The 12866-nt window shown below is 38.5% G+C and overlaps 1 long non-coding RNA gene across 1 annotated transcript; it reads left to right on the top strand.

Annotated features, from left to right (window-relative positions):
• Positions 1-229: 229 nt before the first annotated feature.
• On the top strand, positions 230-2191 carry LOC113028984 (uncharacterized). The gene is made up of 6 exons (XR_003273322.1): positions 230-461; positions 933-972; positions 1118-1164; positions 1477-1521; positions 1892-1960; positions 2167-2191. It is a non-coding gene; the product is annotated as an uncharacterized LOC113028984 (long non-coding RNA).
• Positions 2192-12866: the final 10675 nt, after the last annotated feature.

Raw genomic sequence — 12866 nt, 5'->3', positions numbered from 1 at the left:
ACTCCAAAGCCCTTTGCGTGCAGGAGTGTATGCGCATGCGCATTGCCACGGTGGTTTAAAAAATAAAGATATAATGAAAAGTAATTAATAAAAATTAAATATTTAAACATTCCCACAAATGTGCAATGAATGTGCAAAAACTCTCTTTAGTAGTTGTTGCTGTTTCTTTCTTTCTTCTTTTTTTTTTTTTTGAAAAATAACGACGTCTCTGAGGCGCGAAATTTGACAGCGAGAGGAACGGCCGGATACAGGAGACGGGAAGAAACAAGCCGATTATGTTCGCGTTAATTAAGTGGTTGGAAGATGTAAAATTCTCAATTCTGCCAACTGAACATATACGAGATTTTAATGAGGATGAATAATTAGCCGGCATGGAGGAAACGGACCTTTATTTCATGGAGTGGCGACAAGAAGCCAAGGCGGGTGGCCAGTCTAAGAAGCCTCCATCATCAAGCTAGCAGGTGCCTTTTCCCATATAACTTTATTCTCGTGTATTTGGAACGGAAGCGTAGAGCTGCCACCCAGGCAAAAGAGAAATATAAGTATATCACGTTATAACGTGAAAAGTTTATCGTTCTAACAATATACTATCATGTTTGAACAACATGTTTGAACAACATTGTACGAAAAATGTACATAATTATCACGTCCGTACAATATTGTGCGAACGTGACAATTATGTATATTATAATAACGTGATATTATATTATACAAACATGAAAAGCATAATGTTAGAACAATAAACATTTCACGTCATAACGTGATACAGCTCTATTTTTCTTTTGCCTGGGTGGCAGCTCCACGCTTCCATAATTTGGTAATCAAAATATGTAACTTAATTAATTATATTGTGACGTACTTTTGCCTTTTCTTATTATTCTGCCTTCTCAATAACTATCAAAGCCTATTCACATTTAATTTGGCTTTCACAGAAATCCTACCTCTCCTTCTGGCTACAGAGTACTTACCAAGGTTAGAAACAAAGAACAGTTATGCTTTATTAATGTTCGCTAATTACAATGTTCCACATTTCCTTGCTTTTTAAGTCATTTTTAGGCTTTTTAGAGTTTTTGTTTTTTATTTTTTTAGCAGTAATGTTTCTGCCTATTTATTTCAGCCCATGAAATCGAATGCAGATCTTCCTAATGTGAGATTTACATAAATGTAAGTAATTTTGTTTGTCATTGTCATTAATGTTGTTGCTGTTGTTGTTTTTGTGCAGTTTGCAATCATATAAACCTAGCAAGCATCAGTCAGCACAGTGACTAACCTAAACAGATTCTTGCTTTATTCACATATATTATATGTAATTATATATACCTGCACATTGTACCTAGGGTTGCAGCCACTTGGCCCCACCCCATTGTTGTGACAGCCCTGATTGTACTTATACACTGCATCTGAACAGGGAACAGTCTGCCACATTAATGTATTTTTAAGTGACTTGTTTGTAATACATGAATTTGTTTTTTACAGATGTCAAAGTCTCAACCTCATGCTGCCCTCCCCCATCCTCCTAAAGTAAGTATTTGTTGTTGTAGTTTTTTATGCGGTGTCTGTGTCACATGCTAATCATAATTATTGAAATAACTGTTTTCTAACAGATTTTCCAAAACACTAGTTAGGTTTGTTGTCATTCAGACCAATACTACTGCTTAGACATTGCATATGCATAGATACAGTCGTAGTGCTTGACACATGCAAACAGCAGTAGATGTACTAAAAAGGAAATAATTACAATCATGATGTTGATTGCTGATGTCAGTATATATATTTTAGAGGAATGTTTTGTTTTTCACCCAAAATGAACTATATTGCTTCAGAAGAGATTTATTACCCTACCGGACTCTTATATATTGTTCTGTTTTTTGTTTGTTTTTGTTATTTTCAGGTTCAATGGTGCGTGTTCTTCTAATGGCCGCCTTCCCACTGGAGGTTTTGATCCACAGCAATTTAAAAGGTAATCAGCTTTGAAAGTCAGTTCAAATGGTTAGCTAATAGTACTTTAAAAAGCCTACAACTCTGTCACCAGTTTCTTTATCAAAAATTACCCATAAAAGTATCGCTCAATAGCATATATTGTAGTTCAAATGTTTAGTTGTACAAATATCAAATTTTTGGAAATCTAAAACTAGTCAAACACTCAAATGTTCATGCTTTTTATAGGAGGACAGAGCAAAACGGACATCGGTGCAGAGTGAAGAACTGCCCTTGATAAGGACACTATGACAGCCATATATAGTAAGTGAAGACTTTCTGTGTATCTAAAATTGCATACAGCACAAGTAACTTACTTTGCAACCATTAAAATAGGTTGTAAAGTAAGTTACCAATACAAATAGGTGATGATGCATTGTAGTGGTTGGTCTCAGACAAAGAAGGTCAACAGATTTATGAATGCTGGAGGGTAAGGAGAGACGACCAAAAGGGGTGTTAGCATTGCTGTAATGTGAACTGGATAGACTTCCCATCTAGGAAAAAAAAAAGAGGTAAAATTATGCGTAAAATATATCTGTATTAATATCTGTATCTATATAAACAGAAATATCTGTTTGCTAAATGAAGCCAGCTAACATAAATCACATTTGTATTTTAACTCTGATAAAAGTAATAGAACTGTGACTTTTGTTTGTTACAGTGGCGGTAAGGAAGGGGTTTCCCAGCGTGTCCAGAAGGGCTTTGAGGATTGCCGTGAAAGCTGGGGGAACTGAGACTGCTGGAAAAGGAAAAGAAATTACATTTTAAGTATGCTGACTTATGTTCATACAATCACACACACATATACACATACACACACATATGTGTGTGTGTGTATGTGTATATATATATATATATATATATATATATATATATATATATATATATATATATATATATATATATATATACACATATATGTATATGTGTGTGTGTTTCTTTTAGAATGTTTAAGTATGTAATGAGAATAAACTTATAAAATGAATATTCCTTGCTTGATTGATATGCTATATGTATGTTTTAAACATCAAATAAAGATTTCTTTCAGATGTTACATGTGAATGTGTTTTCTTAGAAATAGATGAAGGGTTAAATTTATATTTTTTTGAATGATTTTAAATAAATTTAAATTGTATTTTGAAATATATTTTATTAATATATTTCAAAATATACAAAAAATGGCCAAAAAATATATGTGCTAAAATACATTTTAAATATATATTTATATATTTAAAATGTATTTTAGCACATATATTTTTTGGCCATTTTTTGTATATTTTGAAATATATTTCAAAATGTATTTTAAAATATATTTTTTTACCGTATGGGACGAGTGGCCAAGGCTCACTGATGCACACGGGAAACAAAGTCTGACCCATGTTGTCTGATCCAAAAGACCTGCTACAGAAAAAGTCCATGCTAGTTTTGGTGGAAAAGTGTCAGAATAAATAGCACATCATGATTTACTGTGTAGGGGGCTACATAGCTGCAGTCAGGGTGCCCCAGTAGATCCTTTTCTACAGCTGAAAGCGTCAAAAATGGACACGGAGCATCAAAACTGAATCACAGAGCAATGCAAGAGTGGAATCTGTCTAAATCGCACATTCTTAAATGTCACATGAATGGCTGGGTGTGTGCATTGCTCACCAGGGGAACACACGGTTGCTTTAGCAACAAAAAGGGGGTCAACATAATATTAGGCAAGTGGTCATAATGTTATAGCTGATTGGTTTACATAAACAGCGGCTCGACGCTATCCGATCGTTCAGTCTGACGTCACTAGCCGTGTCTGGGCCTAAACTCTGCTGCAGGTCCATATATCAAATGATCACTGTGGCATTACTGAGAGTTAAAACACTGTCTTAAGTCTTTCATCTTTAATAAAATTATCAGCATTCTGCTCTACCAGGTGTAACAACTGAGTTTAACATCCAGGCATCCATGAAAACGGAATTTATGACATTTAATGGAGTTAGAAGTTAGCAGGAAGTTAGCTCGCTAGCTTCCATCTAAATACAATATAGCATGTCCTGACTGCGGCGGTTTGGAAACAAATTAAAACAGCTTTCTTATCACTTCCAACATAAATGAAGAAAGAAAACTAAACAGCAGTGACATTTGTAGGGTTACTGAAGTTTGGCTAGCTGGTATATAATGATGTGCAACGTGACCGCTAGGTTAGTCATTCATATGCTGCTGCATGGGCTGTGCTGTAGTTACATCGAAAGGTTTTAAAAACTGAGCTTAAATAAATGATTAGCGGTAATAAAAGCCGAGGGAGGTCAACGGTGATCACTGACTTTTTTTAGGAGCTTTTTGAGATTAAATAGAAGAAAATACAAAGCATTAAACATGTTAACAACACAAAAGCCATATTAAATGCAGACTACTTTAGGCCCGGAAGTAGGATTCGTCACGTCATCACTTAGCTAAACTATGGACACGCACACACACACACTTACACTGATAAGCACTCACTCATCCCCCCTCCCTTTCCAACGCCTTCGATGCTTGTGCCCTACCGGGGAAGATAGCAGTCAACTGGACCAGCACAGATGCTGCAGGACCGGATGCGCTGTCTACACCGGCTCTCTCTTACCCTTTACCCGCCCCTGTTGCTTGTCTTGTGTTTCTATGGTGTGCTTTTGTGCTGAGGTGTTTTTTCTGTTATCAAACTGTTCTCCCACTAGGAGCTCAGTCTGAGTGGAGTTTTTTTTTTCTCCTCTTACCTCATGTAGTGTATTTTCGTTGTTTTTTCCTATCAGCCTACCTTTCTGACATGTCTGCCCAATGTGATGTTTGTGTAAAGTTGGTCAGAAGGTTCCTTTCTAAGTGCGCATGCGCCATTAGCGTGCTGCCTGCTGTAACCCTAATTTCCCTCGGGATGAATAAAGTATTCTGATTCTGACTTAATAATCGGATAGCTTCTCTGCAAAATAAGGCAACAAATCAAAGATGCTTGACTCCCTGTTATAACTCACAAACGCAAGCCCTTAATGCAGATAATACCCAATCTGATAAAGAAACGGCACTGCACTCATTTAGAAAATCTTCCTTTGGCCTACTAAATAAATATGTAGGGCTTCCTTCATTCATTTGCACAACATCGCTAAAATTAGAAATATTTTCTTCCAGAGTGTTGCTGAAAGGCAACTTTATACATGTATCACCTCTAGGATGGACTAGATATAATAATTCATTATTTTCAGATGATTCTAAAAGCTTCTTAAAATGCCTCTGTTTCATCCACAACACTGCAGTGAAAGTATAACTGAGAATACAAAGAGAGACTGTCAAAGGAGCTTGCAAAGAAAAGCGTCTGGACTTCTTTAAGTTGCTTGAAGACACTTCACCTCTCATCCGAGAAGCTTCTTCAGTTCTAAGGTCAAATGGTGGAGAGTCCCAGATTTAAACCTAGTGGGAGTGTCCCCCCACAGAGGGACAAAAGGATCCCCTGATGATCCTCTAATCGCCTGAGCCAAGGTGTGAAACTGAATGTGGGTCCCAATCAGCCAGAGTTTCGGGTGAGCTCATTGTGAAACCTGGCCCCACCCAATCATGTGATTTCCTGAGGTCAGATGGCCCAGGATGTGAGTGGGCGTTAAGGCGTCTGGGGAGGGAACTCACAACTGGATTATAGATGGCAGATCCGCCAGCTATCTGACCTCAGGAATTCACATGATAAGGTGGGGCCAGGTTTCACAATGAGCTCACCCGAAACTCTGGCTGATTGGGACCCACATTCAGTTTCACACCTTGGCTCAGGCGATTAGAGGATCATCAGGGGGTCCTTTTGTCCCTCTGTAGGGGGTTACTCCCACTAGGTTTAAATCTGGGACTCCCCACCATTTGACCTTAGAACTGAAGAAGCTTCTCAGATGAGAGGTGAAACGTCTTCAAGTAACTTAAAGAAGTCCAGACGCTTTTCTTTGCAAGCTCCTTTGACTACGATTACCTGGATGACTGAGAACCTTCACAGACAAAGAGAGACTGTATTTATCCCATATTAGCTTCTCTTCTTTGGCTCACAGTGAAATTCAAACACAAATTCTTGAATAATCAGGCTACATCTTAAAGACGGCATAATATCTAACAGAGCATTTTGCTCTCAGACTGTTGGCTTACTTGTGGTTGATAGAGTATTTAAAAGTAGAATGGCATTAGAGCCTTCGGCTACCAGGCTCCTCTATCTTTGAACCAGCTTCTTGCTTGGGTTTGGAAGGGAGACGTTCTCTGTGCTTTTAAGTTAAGCCTAAAATGTTTGTTCTGGTGTGACTTTCCCCTCACCCCCCAAACAATTGGGCCATAGCTGCTCTTCTAGGAGTCAGGTTTCTTCCTGTTAAAGGGAGGGGTTTTTTTCTTCGCAATGTCCCTAAGTGTGATTCTGTGATTATGAGGGTTTCTTTCTGACTGTGTAATTAAGTTAACTTATGTTAGCTTTCTTTTATTCGCCAATAGGATCCAGTAGGTCTGGACCGCTCCATGTGTCCATATGGCTGCTCTTCTCTTCCTCCCAAACACTGACATTTTGTGGTGTTTTCATGAGAAGCATGAAATGAATTGAACTTGCAAACAATCACTTGTGAAACACGAAATATTGTGCTGTGTTTTTAATGCAGTGATCTTTAATTGAAAATGTATTTGGTTTGGAAGGCAGATAAAAAAATATATATAAACAACATTTTCATGTCATTTACAAGTTTGAGACTCTCTTCTAGCTTATCACCTTTGCATGAGTCATGTATTCTGCCAAGTAAGAATGTTTTGTTTATTTCATGTTGTTCTCACTGATAAGTGCAAACTTTTTTTTAGTCAAACTAGGCATTTAGAAAAGGACAGTTATTGACAGAGATGCGATGCCATTTGCTTATTAAAGGTATTTTCCCCAGCACCAGCAAACAGACGAACTGTTCTGGAGCTGTTCAGACCAAATTAGCATGCAGCTCTACAGTAAAGAGTCAGCTGCTAAAACACACGGGTGGAGCGAGTTGCAGCAAATATGAAAGAACAAGAAAACTCACTGAAGTGCACAACAAAACAAACTAGTTATACGTCATGGAAAGATGGGGACACATAGATGCAATGGAAAGTCACAGAGCTCTCAAACGGGAGGAGGCTTGCTGTAGAGCATCAAAAACACCCACAATCAGACTCACAGGGGAGACACAAAGCAGACTTTGGTTGGCTGACTTTGGATTGGAACAGCTTTCAATTACTGGTAGTGTTGTGCTGGCTTCTGGCCTGCCTGAGACAGCCGCCATCCCACATGGAATACAGGGAAGACCTCTCACTGTTAAGCAGCCAAGATTGCAGGATTCAGCTTGATCCATTACTGTTGTGTGTGAATGCCATTAAGAACAATGTTTACCTGTGTTATGTTTTTTTGCAGATAATAAAGCAATGTCAGATACAGTAGGTACTGACTGTCTGACCGATCTCATGTAAATATACCTGTAGCAACATCATTCAGTTTGTACTGATGTGAAAAAAATATTGCCACAATTTCCTGATCATCAACCTACCTGGTCCTTGATGAAAAAGTAAATGCTCACTACTAGAAACTCCTGAAAGACAATTTCTAGCCATAAGCAAACCAGACTGCTGCACCTATGCAGGAGGACAACAATCTGAAACACACTGGCAAACCCATCCCTGAATGGCTACAACCCCCCCCCCCCCCCCCCCCAAAAAAAAAAAAAAATTAAAAAAAATTAAGGTTTTGGAGTGGCCTGGTCAAAGTCTGGCCATAAATAGGCTGTTCATGCTTGAAAACTCACCAGTGTGGCTGAATTAAAACAATTCTCCAACATAAAGTAGGCCAGAATTCCTCTACTCTCAGAAAAGTTATGGTTCTTAAATCTTCAGATGTCATATGAACCATCATACATCAAAGAACCTTTTTATTTTGTAGATGGTTCTTTAGGTATTGCAAATGGTTCTTTAAAGAACAAAAGGTTCTTGATCCTTAGCTATCTAAATTTGATGGTGTAAAATGGCATAAATATTTATTCACTATAATGAGGTTGTAAATTATACTGTGTGTTTTGTTTGTGTGCATGTGTGTGCAAAGGGGGAGGGCGGGTTACCTGGCAATTACCTTTTAAGAGGAGATGGTAGAAAAATGAATATTCAAATAAAAGTTAGAAATACTTGCTTAAACTGCTGAAACTACACCTTTATTGGCTGCTATTTCCAAGCACATTGTGCGCTGTCGGTCCTGCTTGCTACTGTGAGATTATTCTGTTATTATATGTTACCTTATATATGTAATCAAAGTAGTTGAATTAGAATACTGCTGTAGATCATATTATACCCTTTAATATAGAGTGTGTGATCTGTATGTAGTTTAGTTCTCATTATACTTTTGAGTTAAAAGAACATATTCACTTATTAGTTTATTAGATAAGTGTACATCACTCTGTATCCTTGATCTGCTGTGAATGTCTCATACTGTGTTCTTGACATGTTTTATTGCTGAATCATAAACAGAAGGAGACTTTGTGTCTAGAGCAGAGGAGCAATGAGCCGAGGTCATAACTTAGGCGCCGTAAGGGAGAAAGAATGTGAATGTTTGGGCTTTTACGACTAGGTGGGGGCCACTAGCGGCTATAAGAAGCTGAGTAACACGTCACCATTTCGAGACTGCTGTGACCCTCTTCATGCATGTCTCCCCATCATGATGGTTCTAAATGCTCTTTGTGTTGAATTGTATGGAAATAAATGATTGTTGATTGAGCATTTATACACCGAGTATTGTCCTTCCTTCAGCCCAAAGATCAAAAGAATTGGGAGATTTCAACACTACACAACAACATTCAATATTTAGTATTTACTGCTGTTTACACTTAGATTAACGTGATGGTGTTGTGTTTAGTATGTTGCTCTGTATTTTTTTTGCTTGTTTTCTCTTCTTTTTCTCTCAACAGGCGATCCAGGAGATTTTTTTTCTCTTCTCTCTCTTTTTAAGTGCCCTCTCTCACTGTCCCTCTTCCCTTCTGTTTTTCTTTTCCTTTATCTTTCTTTCTCCCTTTCCTATCCCTCAGTCATGTCTGTCCCGTCTGTAACAACTGAAAATAAAATAAAATAAATAATAACAACAAAGGTCGATCAAATGATCAAATGGACCAAGGCCGTGACGATATTGTTAAAATCACTAAAATGGCGCCTGAAGCCTGTTGTGATGTGAGCTCTGTGTCTGCTCTAGAAACTCAGAAATTCAGTAGAGCTGACCCGTACATTAAATACTCACATCAGCCTGTACTGTGAATTCTGGAAGAGCTGTATAAAATACAGCTATGCATAAGTGTTTTGAATGAATAGCAATGTGACACATGAGAAGCTGTGTCTTGGACTGCTCCTGTATAACTTCTTTTCGGAATAGTTTACAAGTTGTGCTCCGGACATTTATCCAACATCATACATAAAGCCAAGAAGAGGTCATTATACTAACAAGAGGTATCAACGCTGAGCCAAAGTGGTACTCAAGCAAGTGGTTAAAGTTTGTAATCCAGCCAGGGTGTAAATATCACTCAGCAGCCAGAGCTGAAGCAGGTAGCATCAACACATAAATCTACCCGGCTTAAATCACAAGACCACCTCTAACTGAAAAGCTGTAGATTTTTCTTGTTTGCACAAATTAATTCAGATTCACACAAATTCTTTTCACAGCTCCAACAAAATGAGGAAGAGGGTAGGGAGAAACACACTTAGATTGAATTACAATTGGATGGAAGTCAAGGACAAGAACAAGGAAGCTTAGGATGAGGAGAAAGAAAAACAGCAGGAGCATCTTTAGGGATCTCTATGATGTCATTAAGGTTGGTTTCATTAATATTGTCCTCTCACTAAGAAAGATGACTTGTTCACCTACTTCCTGTATTAAATAGTGACGTGTAAAACGTTGTGGAAAACCACAGAGCAGGCACATATAGTGCATCTGCAGGTAAATGAACATCAAATCTCTTAGACTAAAATCTGTATTATACTTTTAGTCTTAAGAACATATGTTTTATATTTACGTATACCCTTATGATAAAACCCATGTCAGCCATTGGTTTATGGACTTTGTATTTAGAAGCCTCAACATTTGCTTTATTGCTATTGCCATGTTTTTTTTTTTGTGTGAGCATTTTGGGACCATATTAGGATGAAGGATCAGAATCTGGAGTTGTGCACACTACTGTTTCATTTAGTGTGTATCTATAAGATTTGTACAGCAGATCCGAGTTGTGCCTTGAAAACAGGAAAGTCGTCTGCATAGAGGAGAACTTTAATAGCAGGCTTGTACAAAGGGAGGCTTTGTGCTCACATTTGCTGCAAACACTCATTTTAATTCTGTCACCCTGTTTTGATGCAGAATTCAGTTGAAATCAGGCAAGAGCAGGACTTGTTTTTTATAATGTGTTCTTGTGAATTAATTGTGTATCGCATACATTTGATTTGACTTTCTGCAAGACAACCCATATGGAATAGAAATAGTAAAAACATATATGATTTACTCATGAAAGTGGCCACTTTCATGAGTAAATCATATAAGGATTACATGATTTACTCATGAAAGTGGCCACTTTCTCATTACTTTCATATATTGTTTTAGTAAGTATCCAAAACATACAAGTTTCATTATATAATTTTTCAAGGGATCTTATATGTGTTTTCACTCTTGTATGCTTTTCATACAAGTTTCACACAAGACAGATACAAACTTTATAAGATTTATATATATCTTTTCCATATGGGAACAGTTGGCCAAAAAAGTTTTCCAAATACCTCCACGTGATCAAGGCTGGATTTAGAAAAGAATAGCAAAAAAAATCTGCACCTCCTGCTTCACATGCAATTTGTGTTTGTGTGTTCAGAGGCGGCGTCGAGAGGGGAGACCTCGGCTCATCCATCTGGAGCACCTGACCAGGAGGAGTCAAACATTAACTCTGCTCTTCCAGGGCACCCTGCAGACTCGGCTGCTGGCAACAGTGAGGGAGTGCGGCCGCCACTGGGATGACGTGAACGCCAAACAGGAGTCCATCACAGATCAACTGCAGGTATGCGAGTCAGACCTTCTGAGGGGGGTTTCACTTTTCTCTCTTCTTTATAATTGACCCTGTGCACGAGAAAATGATAACTTCCTGGTTTGAGACCGGATGTGGGGTTGTACATTTCCCGTAGCTTCATTTTGCGGTCAATTGCTACTGCAAAGATATACTCCAAAATCATGTCCAAAACTCGAAAACGGAAAGATTGCGTTAAATTACAAAGAGGAGAAGGTGGGAACACTCACCACTGTTGTGTCATAAAAAAATCGAATGATCAATTTTGACGTTTAAAGAGTTTAGATCGATCAGTTGTTTACATCACTCAACACAAGCAGAACTGCATTACTGCATGCAGAAGACACATCGTCCACATTCAGAAGCACATCTCTGTATAGTGACTGGTCTTATGATTTAAACAGGAAAATGTTCAGCATTCAAACTACAGGTGAAGAATAGTCAAACTAGATGTTTCCCCCATTATGTCGAGATCAGCTAGTCAAGTACACACCTACACAACATGTTAACAAACCGTGAAAAAAGCCACACAAAAAATGAATGATTGCTGGTAAGAGTTTCTATACATTAGTATGTACGAAGGGTATGTTGTGACTTACCTTCAAAATTACAGCGGTCCCTCGCTAATAACGCGGTTCACCTTTCACCTCGCTGTTTCGCAGATTTTTTAATGCAAGTTTGCATGCTTATTTTTTTTACGTCACATTGTGTCCTGCGTCCTGATTGCTGCAGACGATCTCCTCTGTGACGTCTCTCCTGTACAGTACAGAATCACTGCATCGATCGCTAGCAGTGTGACTCTGAAGTGCAGTACTGTATGTCCACGATGTCCACGAAACGTTTTGCACTGTCAAAAAATAAAATTGGCTACTTGATTTCACCTATCACTGGTTATTTTTAGAACATAATACCTGCGATAAACGAGGGACAGCTGAGAAATATAACATTTGAATCCATTTTCTCTTTTGCCCTGAGGCATAGGGAAAAAATATCGACAAGTCGATGAACATCACTTACAGATATATTGGGTAAATGCTCAAGACATCTATAGAAATGTAAATCGCCGCTTGATTCATTCATTTGCTTGACTTGTTTTGGACCGTAAACCAGGTACGAAAAGGACAATGGAAACAAAGCTCCCCACAGGAGTTTCAGCACCGGAAGTAGGATATGCTAATGTGCACATAGTCAATTGACCATTTTGTTTCTCTCTCTCAGTTTCTTGTCTCAGAGTGGGAGGGATTTGAAGCACAAAGGGAGGAGCTTGTCATTTGGTTGGCTGATATGGATGTCCACCTGAGTGAGGCTGACCAGCTGACAGGAAACACCTGTGAAAAACTGAAACAACTGCAGGTGTGGGGTTGTTTTGTTATGACATATACAGGGAGTGCAGAATTATTAGGCAAATGAGTATTTTGCCCACATCATCCTCTTCATGCATGTTGTCTTACTCCAAGCTGTATAGGCTCGAAAGCCTACTACCAATTAAGCATATTAGGTGATGTGCATCTCTGTAATGAGAAGGGGTGTGGTCTAATGACATCAACACCCTATATCAGGTGTGCATAATTATTAGGCAACGTCCTTTCCTTTGGCAAAATGGGTCAAAAGAAGGACTTGACAGGCTCAGAAAAGTCAAAAATTGTGAGATAGCTTGCAGAGGGATGCAGCAGTCTCAAAATTGCAAAGCTTCTGAAGCGTAATCATCAAACAATCAAGCATTTCATTCAAAATAGTCAACAGGGTCGCAAGAAGCGTGTGGAAAAACCAAGGCGCAAAAATAACTGCCCATGAACTGAGAAAAGTCAAGCATGCAGCTGCCAAGATGCCACTTGCCACCAG

Source organism: Astatotilapia calliptera, chromosome 2, assembly GCF_900246225.1.
Source record: "Astatotilapia calliptera chromosome 2, fAstCal1.2, whole genome shotgun sequence".
Classification (NCBI taxonomy): domain Eukaryota; kingdom Metazoa; phylum Chordata; class Actinopteri; order Cichliformes; family Cichlidae; genus Astatotilapia; species Astatotilapia calliptera.
This window is presented reverse-complemented; position numbering and strand designations above follow the sequence as displayed.